The following is a 13,340-nucleotide window of genomic DNA, read 5'->3' on the forward strand; positions in this document are numbered from 1 at the left end:
TCTCTCTCTCTCTCTAATGTGGACATTTACACAAAACACAATTCGTATTAGTACATGACCTCACAGTGTTTTATAACTTGTATAAAGGAAGCTACCATTGCAGTAAAGGCAGTCTCCTATCATTACAATGCTGTGAAAATAGCCACTTATTGTACCTTTGTCCCATGGGTGCCATTACATCTGCTTTTGTGGTTTCGTAATGCCGTGATAATACAGTAGCTCGCCGTGTGGGTCATGTCATGGGTGAATGATAGTTTTGCACTCGCCTGTACACTCCGCAGTTCACCTCTTAAATATATATTATATGGAATCATTTAAGGCCTTATCTCAGCATCGCTAAAAGCTACGTGTGGCATGTTACCACCTACTGTATGTCTTCTTTGAAAAAAAAAAAAATAACAACGAGAGACCGATGTTTGGAGCACATGATGGAACACCACCACCACACAAACACACCACCACCAGCCACCAGAGAGGCCTTTTCCTGTCAGGAGAATGGACCTGATTGAGTGGTTTGCCTGCCATCAATGGCCACCTGTGGAGGAGAGAAAGCACGTCCGAGCTTGCGACCAACCGGACCGTTTTTTTAATCAGACAACCAGTTTGCCGTGCCAGCAGGAATCTGCACACAGCACTATGGGGTTTGCCGATCTGTGTCAGCGCTCATTACCATCCGCCGCCTTGGTGGATGCCTCTTCCAGGAGTCCTTTAGAGAGAAATAAAAGAGAGATGCTTTACTCTTTAATGACTTTCCCACAGTGCCTCTCCAAAACAACAGCTCCCCTTAAATTGCTATGCCTTGGCTGAGACTGGAGGAGAGTCCCCACTGCTCCACAGAGGAAAGGAAATACTGAGTTCACTGTCTGTCCACTCCACAAGGCCAGCCAAAGAGGCGGGGGGGTGGAGAGGATGGTGGGGATAATCAGGTCTTTATGTGGTGTGGGGCCTACAGCCAGTGGACAGCCTTGGTATTGTCCCCACAGCTTGATTGTTTCTCTGGGTCCAACACACGGACACATTGAGACACCCCCCCCCAACCCAAATTGGGGTTTGTGCATCTACTTCCCCAGTAGAATCCAACTCACCAGCCAGTGCATGGGCATCAAGTTTAAAGCAAACAGTTGAGGCAATGTGGGCTCTTTCACTTGTGATTGAATAAGAGTCTTTTCCAGGTACTTGCTCTTGCTCAGATGTTCTGTTTGCAGGTTCATAAAAGCAAATACCAAGTCATGCTATTATCACATGGCCTCTGACCCCTTCCAAACAATCCTTTAAAAAGTCTGTCTGATTTGTTCACATTGACTGTAGACAGAAAAACAAATGTATGACAACCACAGAAGGTCATGTCAATAGGAGTTGCTCCAAACATACAACCCACATGTCAGCACCCGCAAGACACATGTTGATTTCAAAGCCAGTTATGTGATGCATGCAATGTGTGAAGTGGAGCATTGCGCACGGTCGGCCTCTCCAACTTTAATCTCTTGAGACTTTATGAAAAAAAGATTACAGCTTTATTGCCTGTGACCAGATCTGGCTCTGATCTTTATACAAAATAATGCACAATATGTAGAAAATGATAGCAACATACAAGACTGACGTTTCCATAGGTTTGGCAAACAATTTCACCTAAGCCTCTGACAGAAAATAAGGTAAAACATTTAAATAAAAAGTATAGAAACCCATGAGACAGTTAGATCTTGACTGTGAGATTATCCACAAACAACTGCAAAACAAACCAACAAAATCTTGAGGCAATAATTAAATGAAATATCTGTGGTCAGAGTGATCACCACAGCCCAACGATCATCACTGATAAACAAATACTCTTTCATTTCAAGTACCAGAAAAAGTCAACTAAAGTCACTGTAAAAGAAATTAAAACAAAATAGAGGTTTCAATTAAGAGAAAATGACCTACTGTGTGTTTTACTGGTCAACGTCCTGACAGTTCCTCAGTTTTCTCTGGTGCTGATTCAGCATGACATCACACAGCTTTGTCATTACAAAGCGTCAAAGCGACGCACGAGTCAAGGTTAAGTCTGTGGACGCTAATTTTAGCTGTAACAGAGTGAGTCCTGTCTACGGCGTGTCAGCAAAGAAGGCCTGTTAAAGTGGATTACAGCTAGTGATAGCATGAGTAATAAAAAAGAATCCTTACGGAGACTGGTGTGTGCATGAGTATATGTCATAACCAGACAGGAGCGTATGTTAAGTGTCACTTTACACATATATTTTTTTTTACTGCTACTGAAATTAGGTGATATAAACATGCGCTGATCTTTCAAATCTCTTATCTAAAAACCTGTGATGGACAGCAGATCTGTTATCCGTCTGAAGTACACTGGCCACAGTTCACCATACTGCTGAATTAGGGGGCGAATGGGGTCAAATGCAATATTGGAATTGAGCTCGAAGCACAACTGTGTTTAAATGCAATTTTTCCGTGGCAGTCGCAATCACTTTGTCCACATTTGCAGTTCTAGTGAAACACTAAACAACAGGGAAATAAAGGGAGAGTTGATATGTTCATCCCTGAGCAACCGATTGTGAAATGGATTCCCCGGCCAGACCCGTTCTTGTGCTGTTCCTGTTCAACATTGTTTTGAACAGGTGTGTGCAGTGGGCAGTGACCTACCTGAACTGAACAACCCCTTTTCTCTCCCTGATCTGATTACATGCATTCACCTCTTTGTGTCTGAGCTGTAAACCAAGAGGAAGAAGTAAAGAGGGAATCACATGAAATCGAAAACCAGAGATTGAGACGAGTTACTGAGATGGACAAAGTGAATGCCAGACAGACATTCAGACAGGTGTTAGAACACCTTTTCATTCAGAGGCCAGGTTCTTCTGTGCCTTGAGACACTTAGGAGCAGAAAGTCGTTGTGTGAGATAGTCGGGTTTACTGTTTCACAGTGGAAAAATAAAAGTCAGGCGACACAAGGAAACAGCTGTTTCCTCAACTTTGCTTGACACAAGACTGGACACAGCTGACTCATGAAGAGTAAAGTCGCCTCCCTTGCACAAAATGCTGACACACTGCTTACTGGGAACACTGTGGTCACACTGGAGGAGGTGGTTTTTACCTACGTATTTGGATGTCATCACAGTAAAAAGGCAGACTTAGAATGGGGAAAGGAAAGAGGGAAGGGAAGTCTTGAAGTGTTTTGCCTGCACAGTATTTAAAACCCTTTGTTGAAATCCAAAGAAATCTCATGGTCCAAATAAGCAACATTTGCAAGTTTAAATTTACAACCCAGTGACAAGTGATGATATAACTCTTAATATTTGAGCACAAATAGAATGTCTTATTAATGTATACATTTAGGATATGGTATTAATATTGTGTCTCTGTTTGGTCTTTTTTAACATGATGTAACATCATTTCTATCTGAAATCAGACTCTGCCAAGCAACACTATCAGACCAGACTGAGGGAGCTTTTGTGTGTATGCAGTGGCAGCACAAAGTTGGGCGAGACATTATCCCAACAAATTGTTTAACTGAGTAGCAACACAAACATTAAGTTGGCACTCCTTCGTTTTTTCTGTCTTTCCATCTTGCTTTACTAGCGCACTGTTGCTGTTGCCGCCATCTGTCTTGACGTAAAACCAATCATTTCGTCTGTGCAGTAAAGGGGGTTATTTTTGACCACCTGACAAATGTAAATGCACATGTCTTTGCATTTATTTCGTAGTTAAAACACTCTGTAAAGTTTCAGGATTATTAAAAACTGGAAGCATTGGAGTATTGGATGCTTTGCACACAGAAACATGTCCTGTGTTCAAGTGGAAATAAAGAACATAGAGAACATAATCTCTATATCTCTTTATTCTGTATCTATTTATAATGACAGTTTTTTTTTTTTTTTTTAATTAACTGAATTGTACAACACACTTTTCATTTAATGAGATGCTGGGACAACTGTGCATGGTGTCAGCATCTCTTACCCAGTGGTTGGCATATGGTTAGCTCTGTGACGCAGGCAGCGTGATGGTGAGATCAGCGTAATCAGGATGCCACAAAGTGACACTACTTTCGCACATGTCCAGATCTGTAGATCCTCTGTCAATGAAGACAACGTGAAAAAGGCAAGCCACTCGACAATACTGTGGCATTTAGTGCATTAAAACAAGATGTGATGAGAAACACATCAGTGCATCTGCTTTACCTGAGCTTTATGAGGATCATGTCTTTATTAAACCAGTGTTCTATGTGAACACATAAAAGGAGACTGAAGTGAAAGAACAGAAGAAAGGTACTCGATCTATATCCACATTTCCTCCACAAGCTAATGCTACACTTCTACAGTGAATAGGGGATATGTATACCGTAGACCTCTCTACATACAGTGCAGCCATAAAGCTTATGCACTCTGTATATTGATGTGGTGCTGGAATTGTAGTGCCACAGATTTCAGTCGTTGCTTTGCAGCTTGTACCTGGTTCAGTGTCTGTCGGCGCAGAGAGTTCAGTCAAAGAGGCTTATAGACATCCGCTCTAATGAGGCTTTACACACTCCTGAGCCACTATTACAAACAGTGGCCCAGCTGTGTGTAGGTGTTCTCTCCATGGTGTCATGAAGAACATATGGAGAGCTTTTGCGTTGCAGTGGCGTTGTGGCCACAGATTTGCACACGAGCACAGCAAACTCAGGTGTCTCCCAGACAATCAGAAGGAGGAAAAGAGCTTGCATATTAACAATTTGGGGCAACATACGTTGATATTTTTCCTCAATATTCTGCACACTGTTACGTATGCAGAGTGATTATATTCTAGATTTGCAGATCACCAAGCCAAACTGTGCCTGAGTGGACGGCTTCTAATGTTTGAAGTTTGAAAGAGGCTTTAACCTCTCTCCCAATAATGGAGGCATTGAGATCCAAATGGGCTTTCACGGAAACTGAACCTGGTATGAATAAACAAGCCCCTCTTACATAAACAGCCACCAAGGCCAGCTCTAATTATCATACAGCCTCAAACAATAGGCTTCCGAATGCAATTTCATGGTGTCAGAATTAGTTTGGACTTTGCGTGATGATGGGTGTGGACATTTGGTGACATCTCCCCTTTGTTTTACTGCAGTGCGATACAATTTTTAAAATCATCCTTTCAAATGATAACCCATTTAACAAGATTAGATAAGATTTGACTTTATTGGTCCCACACCAGGGCAATGATGGAAGGAAGAACGCATGCTCCTTCATTCGGTGTTAAAATGCATTAGCAGAAGTGGAAAGTATTGATCTGATTTGAAGGCATTTCCGAAATTCTTGGGATTTAACAGCATGCATACAGTACAACAACCTCTGGGTCATTACTCTTCGTCTTTCCTGCCACAGGTAGCACTGAGACCAATGGTCCAAGAGTGAGGTTATTGATTAGGTTTCCTTTATGTGAGGCCCGACCTCTCCTTGACCCCATTTCCACCAACAGTAGTGCACAAAGTTGACTAAGGATAAAGGTAATGTAGCTCCAGAATCGGATTGCAAGCAAAAGGTTGCGGCATTTTACACAGAGATGTGACCTAAATAATAGACACCAATGCAGACCTGATGAGTAAGTAGGGCTGCAAAGGACTGGCAGTGAGAGAATACAATAACCATTTTTGCTTGACTGGACAATGCTGCGGATTGATTTAGATTCATGGATTAGTTATTCCATCATCTTTGGCATCTTATTCCTATAGTAATCTGGACGGAAAATAACATCGGAAAACAGACGTGAGACATCATTTATTACATAGATAGATAGATACTTTATTCATCTCACATGTAATATTTATTACATGATAAATATCAATTTTGATTTTCAAACCTTTTCAAATAAAGGCTATTGCACGGATGTAGCCTATAGTAATCCTCATTACCAAGCTATTACCTGGATGCCATTGTGGAAATAATCACATTTTCCCTTTACACCGTTATCGTTGTTATTAACACGGGGGAAATTGCCTTAGAAGATGGTACTTGCATAATACTTCCTCCATACCATGCTGTCGCTGTACTGTATTATAAAGTATTAGCACTGTACAATATCCATCACTGACACAGAACTGTCTCCTCTGACATTTTGTAACTGATGACACAGTTAAGGACGGTAAAGTTCAAGGTGGTAAAATTTTATCATCGTGCCGAGAATGATAAGCTCACACGTACACATGGCCGATTTTATACCCATGAATCCGGCCATGCTCTGGGGTCAAATGATTTACCCTGTGGGAACTCCACGAGAAAAATACCTTGTGAAAACCCAGACACTGACAGCAAGTGTCAGAGAGTCACTGTAAACTAAAGAGGCCATTTGTTGTCCTTGTTCATTAATTCCCATGGAGAAGACTCAGCATTATCACTGGGTGCATGGGCTGCATTGAGGCAGCGTTGGCCGAACAACATTGCCTCCACTTTGTGCTCACTGTTGCACCCCAGAGAGGAGCAATCAGATGCTCATCAAAGCCTGACTTGGTTCGGGTCGAGTCAGGTGACCTTACACTGTTACACGAACAGGCCGCTCTGTGCCAACTCCATGAATTGGGTCCATGCTGAAGGACAATCCCTGTTTTATCCTGTTTGTCCCTCTTGACAGCTGCTGTGCCACAATGCGCCGATCTCTATAGACACAGGTTCCCACGGTGTGGTGAGCGAGCTGGGACAGATTGTGTGGCGTAATCAGAGCACCAGTGTGCGTTTACCTGGGAGTCTTTATTTTCCTCGCATGCAAAGATTTACTGATTTAGTGGAAACTGTGAGAGTATAAAAGAAAAACAATATGAAAACATGACAGTTCAAGTGACTAAAGAAAGGTAACTTCAGAACTTTTGCATGACCTCCCTGCTCCAGGTTCTGAGTTACTGCTGCATCTGTGAAGCCTTTTTTCTCTTTGTACTTGATTTTGGTTTTTTGTACCGTTTTATTTGTATTTTGTAGTTTTGTTTAATACATTATTTGTCTGATTTTATAGTTTCAAGCATTACATATATACATAATACATATAAAGTTTATTGATGACAATGAAAAGTGAAAACTGTCTGTGGCGAACCAAAAGGGAAGTGAAGTGAAAGTTCTTAAGAGAGGAAGATGTCCCAGATAAAGAAAAAAAAAAAACAGCTCACTAAAGGGGAAAGTACTTTTCCATACATTAGTGTTTGAAAACAACTACTTCATCCATCCTCTACTGCTTTAGAAAACAAATACTTTGAAACAGTCTCTCATGCTGAATCAGAGAGAGTCTAGTTTCAGTTATTAGGCTTTATGCAGTTGAGGGTTTGCTAATCAAAGGCTCAAAGGAAATCGGTCACACAAAACATGGAGGACCCAAAGGCAGGCAAGAAGAAAAACACAAACAGTCCTCGAAACACAGGGAGTAGAAATACAGGTGGAAAAACTAAACAGAGTGACCTGAAACAAACTCAACAGAGACTAAATACACTGGGGAGGCGGGGATATTCAGACACAGGTGAATCACAGTAGGGCGGGGCACACAATCCACAGGGAAGACGGGACAGGAAGTCAAAACTCAACAAGGTTCACACACGAGAAAGAAGTACAAGAATAAACAGGAATCAAGGAACAGAAAGAACCAAAAACCAAGGGTAAAGAAAACAGACAGTCAGTCCAAGAGCTTGTGGTCTCGTCCATGGGTCATGACAAAATCAACAAAACGTTCAGATTGGGTTTACATCAGGACGAGGTGTAAGTTATATAAATCATAATTATATATCACTTGTGTAAATGTTGTTGTTGGCAAAGTAAGTCATGAAAATGTTGTCATTGGAAGATACACTGTGTGTACACTTAAACTATTCCTCTTTGCATTGCTTTCAGGTTTCCTTTTCTTTCTCCATATCCCCTCTCCAGTGGCCGCTGGAGGGCGATCCCTGTCCTCACAGTGTTTTCACAAGTGCGACAAAAAAAAAAAAAAAGGAAAGTCACACACAGTTTCAGTCGACAATAAAGTTTCTTTTATTCACTCAATCTTTATATATTCAATTTCAACCCATCATTTCTAACTAATAAGGACTACTACTCCTTATGAAGTTGTCATTTACATTGGACCAATGAGGCTAACAATCTCTATGCTGTCTTATTCTACATGCATTAAGTTTATCCTGCGTAGCCATATTCTTTGTATTCTGTAGTAAAGCACATGTCATTTGTGTCAATCTGTAAATATTGCCATTGTTATTAGTTTTGCTATATGAAAAGGCTAAAAAAAAGAAGAAAAAAAAGTTATTGACATACAGTACATGAACATATTTAAGTCATATTTAAACTAGATTGGAAATTCATGCTCATTTTCAAAAATAAGCCTTTGTTTACCAAAGACTATTTGTCCAGCTCGTGTTATGGAAAGTTGGTGAGAGGACTTGGTGACAGAGCAACAAACGAGCAGGTGTCAAAACATAACCGTCTGGAGTTTTGGAACATCTGATGTCTGAAGTCGGATTTCCACACTTCTCTCACACTGTCTAAGAGGCTGAAATAAAATCTGACATATAACTAACTACAGGCACATTTTTACAGGCTCTCATTACCACAATGGAATGGTGTATTTACCGGGTAAAGTTGCATGTCAACATCTCCGTTGCGCCCTGATACGTGGTAACCAAACATTTGTGGGAGAGATTATGGTTGGTCTATCCACCCAGCAGGTTTACCTTGCTGCTGACGCATTTGCCTTGCAGGGAGAGACAGCTGCACCGCCTGAGTTTTCACAAGTACGGCTATCAGTGTGATAGCTGACTTTATTTAGTTTGCAGAGACGTAGTGTTCAGCACAAGCGGAGGAGCCCACAAGGTTAGTGCATTACTTCAAGTCAAAGTGAGTGGTGTGAACACAGTCCATAATGAAGAAAAGGCGCCGATAATAGTTGCACCCAATAAAAAATTTTCATCATTCAAATTCTTTCATCATTCATTTCAGTTCCCTCTCTTGCTAATCGTTCGATGAGAAAACCCATTGCAGTTGGTGCGATAAGCAAGAGAGAGATAAGAGAGTTATGGAAAGCAAAGAATCACAAAGAACAACAAAGTTACAACAAAGTAAAAGTTTTAACCCTTTAACATGTAAGCCTCAAAATGTCCATCTGGACTTTTCTTTTGCTTATTTTAACCATAAAAGGGCCAGAAAATGTCCTGTGATTAAATGCTTTCGCCCATTTTGCCAGAATAACTTTCAATGTCTGGCAGTTTGCATGTTACAATAGTGTATTAACAATTTAACACATATCTAAAATAACATTTGTTTGAGTTTTTGTCTCAATGTCCAAAAACAGGACAAAAAATGGAAACTATGTACAGGCGTTTTTCAACATTCTCCTCTCTGGTGACCAAGACGCAAGTGAAATTACCGTGATAACCACATGTCGGTTTTGACTTTTCAGAAACCGATAGCACAAACACTCTTTTTTTTATTAATTACAGTAAAAAATGTTTATTAAGGTCGTACCACCTGTGTACTTCCTGGATCTTTGTGATGAGGGAAATAAACCTGCAGTTTTTTGGGGTCACCATAGAATTGTATTGTTATGAAATTTATGAAATCCTGTTGTATTGTATGGTTGTTGTATTGCATCATGTACCACTCTACAAATCAGAAAATCTTAGTGACTTAGTGACTAGAGCCAGATAATACTCTTCAAGGTATTTCAAATAATCCCTTTTTTTAAATGATTTGCTGACTTGATGCATCAGATAATCAGTTCGATTCTGTCTAATATCAGATTCAGCAATGTTATCAGTCCCAACTCTGAAGACACTGGTACAGAACCCTCCTTTTATGTATCGTTGTGTTTTTTATTGAATTGAATTGAACTCTCTCTCACACACACACACACACACACACACACACACACTGGGAGCCTGGGACTAAACCGGACTAAATGTCCAATGAAGCGCCTGCTGCACCCCACTGCTTCATGACCTCCTCCAAACCTCTGGCCCTTCCCTGACGGGCACCAAGAAGTCAGTCTTATGGGAGAATGCGTCACACCCATCTGCTGTGCATCATTCTTTTGATTACTGTGCAGTGGATTAGAAGAAAACCCTATTCTGCACCGATGACAGTCGAGCCTTTGAGAGGCGACACAGCAGTTTTTATTCTTCGCTTCTTGTTTTGGCTCAGTTAATGCTATTAGATCTCTATGTGTGTGTGTGTTGCCAGGTATTACTCATGTTGTGGGAACCTAAATCTGTTGACACAGTCACGTTATAGGGGCTTGTCTTCCATATGGGGACAAGAAAACAAGTCTCCATAATGTCAATTACATTTTAGGGGACAACAAGCCAGTAGTAGTTATGGTTAAGGTTAGAGTAAGTCTCCGTGGAAGTAATTTAAGTCATTGTAATGTCCTGTGACGTCAAGGGAACCAGACTGTGTGTTTGTGGGTTGGATGTACCAAGGAGAATAACAGATTTACAGGGATTAGGCCTTTGGCAGTAAGAAAAACTTGGTGTGGCACCATCAGATACATGATCAGCCTTTAATCTTGCTGCAGCTGAAAGGGCTATAGGGGTGGAAAGGGCACTGCTTTTGTGTAATTATTTTGAAATCTCTGGGTTACAAGGCGGCCTTAAGTATTCACCGAGCGATTTGTCTGCCACTGTTGTCGCCGTCTTTACATTTAATGTAATATTGATTTGTTCTCCTCCCCGTGACAAATACTGGCAGATTGCAAGACACCAAGAGAAGATGTAAAGCCATGCATGAGGTTGCGTCTGTCTGCGACGGCTCTTTGAAGCAATTACGCGACGACAGCGAGCGGTCAGCTTCTGTGATTTGAGTCATGTGATGTGATGTGATGTGATGTGATGTGATGTGATGTGATGTGATGTGATGTGATGTGATGTGATGTGATGTGATGTGATGTGATGTGATGTGATGTGATGTGATGTGATGTGATGTGTTATTACACCAACTATATATCTGCTGGAGAGAGAATGAGAATGAGAAAACTAAAGACCTACAACACCTTAAATAAATGTACATAAATACTCATCCATGGCAGAAAAAAGGTACATTTCAGGCTGATCAACTGAGGTGGATGGAAAAGCCTCACATGCAGCAGTTTGCTCATGAATCGAATTATTGTTGGGAAACGCCGTATAACACCAGCACTTCATTAATTCTCCTCGAAGAAAACTCCAAAAGCCAAAGACGTATTATGTGCTGCTGTTGCAATGTAAATGTTATGTAATCCTCGTGATCTTTCTCTGTTGTCTAAATCAACCTCACACAGAGTGGTTTACATGCCCAATCATGTGTGTACAGCATCTCTCTCTCAGATTACATAATCCCATTGTAGAGCACATCACTCATGGGGGGGAGGGCGGGGCAATAAATAAAAGCAGGCAATGTATCAGTTTATATCTGTAATCATTAATCTAACATCGCTGCTTTCATCTTATCACCTGTTTATATCACGGGCCATTGCAGGTTAAGGACTCTAAAATGTTACTCACTATGGGATGTCCTCAAACCACCTTTGTCTGTTCAGCCTTGCTGAGCTGGTTCCAATGACGCCAGACAGACTTGTGTATTTTGCAGAAATGTCCAGCCCAGCATGACTAAACGCAACGAAACCAAGGGCTTCTCTGTAACTCTCTCTGTTATGTTTATCAAAACATGCCTGACATGACAGCATGACAAAACGGAGGAGATTTCAGTGACACACTGGGTGTGTGTGTGTGTGTGTGTGTGTGTGTGTTACCCACAATTCCCTGACCAGGGTGTGTCACTGAATATGGAACACGAGTACATTCACACTCAAGTACCTTAAGTACCTGTATTTGACAGTGTCTTTGTGAGGAACTTTTCATACACAAATCATTTGTTTGAAAGACAACTGACGCCCCCCGTTCACCCTGGCATTAACATGTGTGATCACAATGGTCGTGTGGAAAATAAAGTGGTAGAAGATGAATGAATGAATCAATTTGCTCCCATTTTCTGGGAAATGAATCAAATGGTGATTATAGCAGAAACTGACCGGTTCTCTGTTCCTCATTTCATGCCCTAAGATGTTTTTATTTCGATAAACTGCACATTAAAGAGTGGTCTTTTATTGTGACTAGTCCAAAGCATATACCTGCGCTCTTCATGCAGCATCTTAATATGTCTCACTTGTATTTTATCAAGATTTTTGTCAAATTTGTCAAACAAATGCGCCTTTTGTTTGCATGTTAGAAATGTTAAGTTAAGAGTACACCTCTTTGGTGGAAATTTTAATAAACATTACACTTGTATTTCAATGAAATTTCCCTAGAAATCTCCAAAGCGTGCCCCATCTCTTCACCTCATGTTCACACTTTGTCATATCGCTGGATCTGCGTTAACAGCAGAATAAAATTGAATAGAGATTAAATTACTGTCATTGATAATCATTCTTGTTTTATAACTCCTACGTGCCTTATCAAGACATAAAGGAGAATGCTTATTGTTGTCTCCGTGATGAAGAAACAGACTGACATTGTAGTTTGAGCCCTGAAGCTGACGTTTATGCTTATGCGTGCAATTAAAGGGAGGTGGAAAAAAAAAGAAAGAAAAAGGGTCAACATGAATCCTGGAGGAATAAGCATTGTGTTTGTTCTGTTTAAAAAAAACAATAGTGAGAGGGGGTTCAATAGGGGAACAGACAGACGGGCCTCTCCTGTCTTAACTGGTCGGCACCAGAAACATGTGGATTTGTGAACAAAGAAAGACAAAGCATTGGTGCTTTTTACTCTCTGGACAATCATTGTCATTCTCTGGACATTAGGAGGTCATCCCCGTAAAGCAACAACGGACTTTACCCAGGGTGTTTGTCTTATGCTGAGCTCAGGTCTGTCTTACAGCTGTTTGTGTCGTGCGCTGTGATTGGATGGAGTTCAGCTGTGCGGAAGAGCGATGATCGTGCATCCAGTTCATGTGCAGGTTAATGAGATTTTTCAGAACTGTAAATGATTGGAGTAAATTCTCAAGAAGGAAAGAAAGAAAGAAAAAGCTCACAGTATCAATTGCGGAAAAAGCTTTTGTTTCTTGTGATAGTTTTCAGTAGAATCACGATAGACGTTACGAGGAAGCCGCCCAGAGATTATTCAAGTATGAGCTTAGAGCAAAACATCCAGATATCAGGATGTATTATTATGATTATTATTATGATTGTGATTATTATTATTATTATTATTACTATTATTATTATTATTATTATTATTACTATTATTATTATTATTATTGTTGTTATAATAGCTTGGCTGATACAACTGAACAGAGATACAGGACAATTATGTGCGGACTAGAAAACCCTTTAATTGATCTCAAACACCAAAGCTCAGTGTGACACCAATGTCCTTATGTCTGAGGTTTTAA

Source organism: Solea solea, chromosome 1 (assembly GCF_958295425.1).
Source record: "Solea solea chromosome 1, fSolSol10.1, whole genome shotgun sequence".
NCBI classification, from domain to species: Eukaryota; Metazoa; Chordata; class Actinopteri; order Pleuronectiformes; family Soleidae; genus Solea; species Solea solea.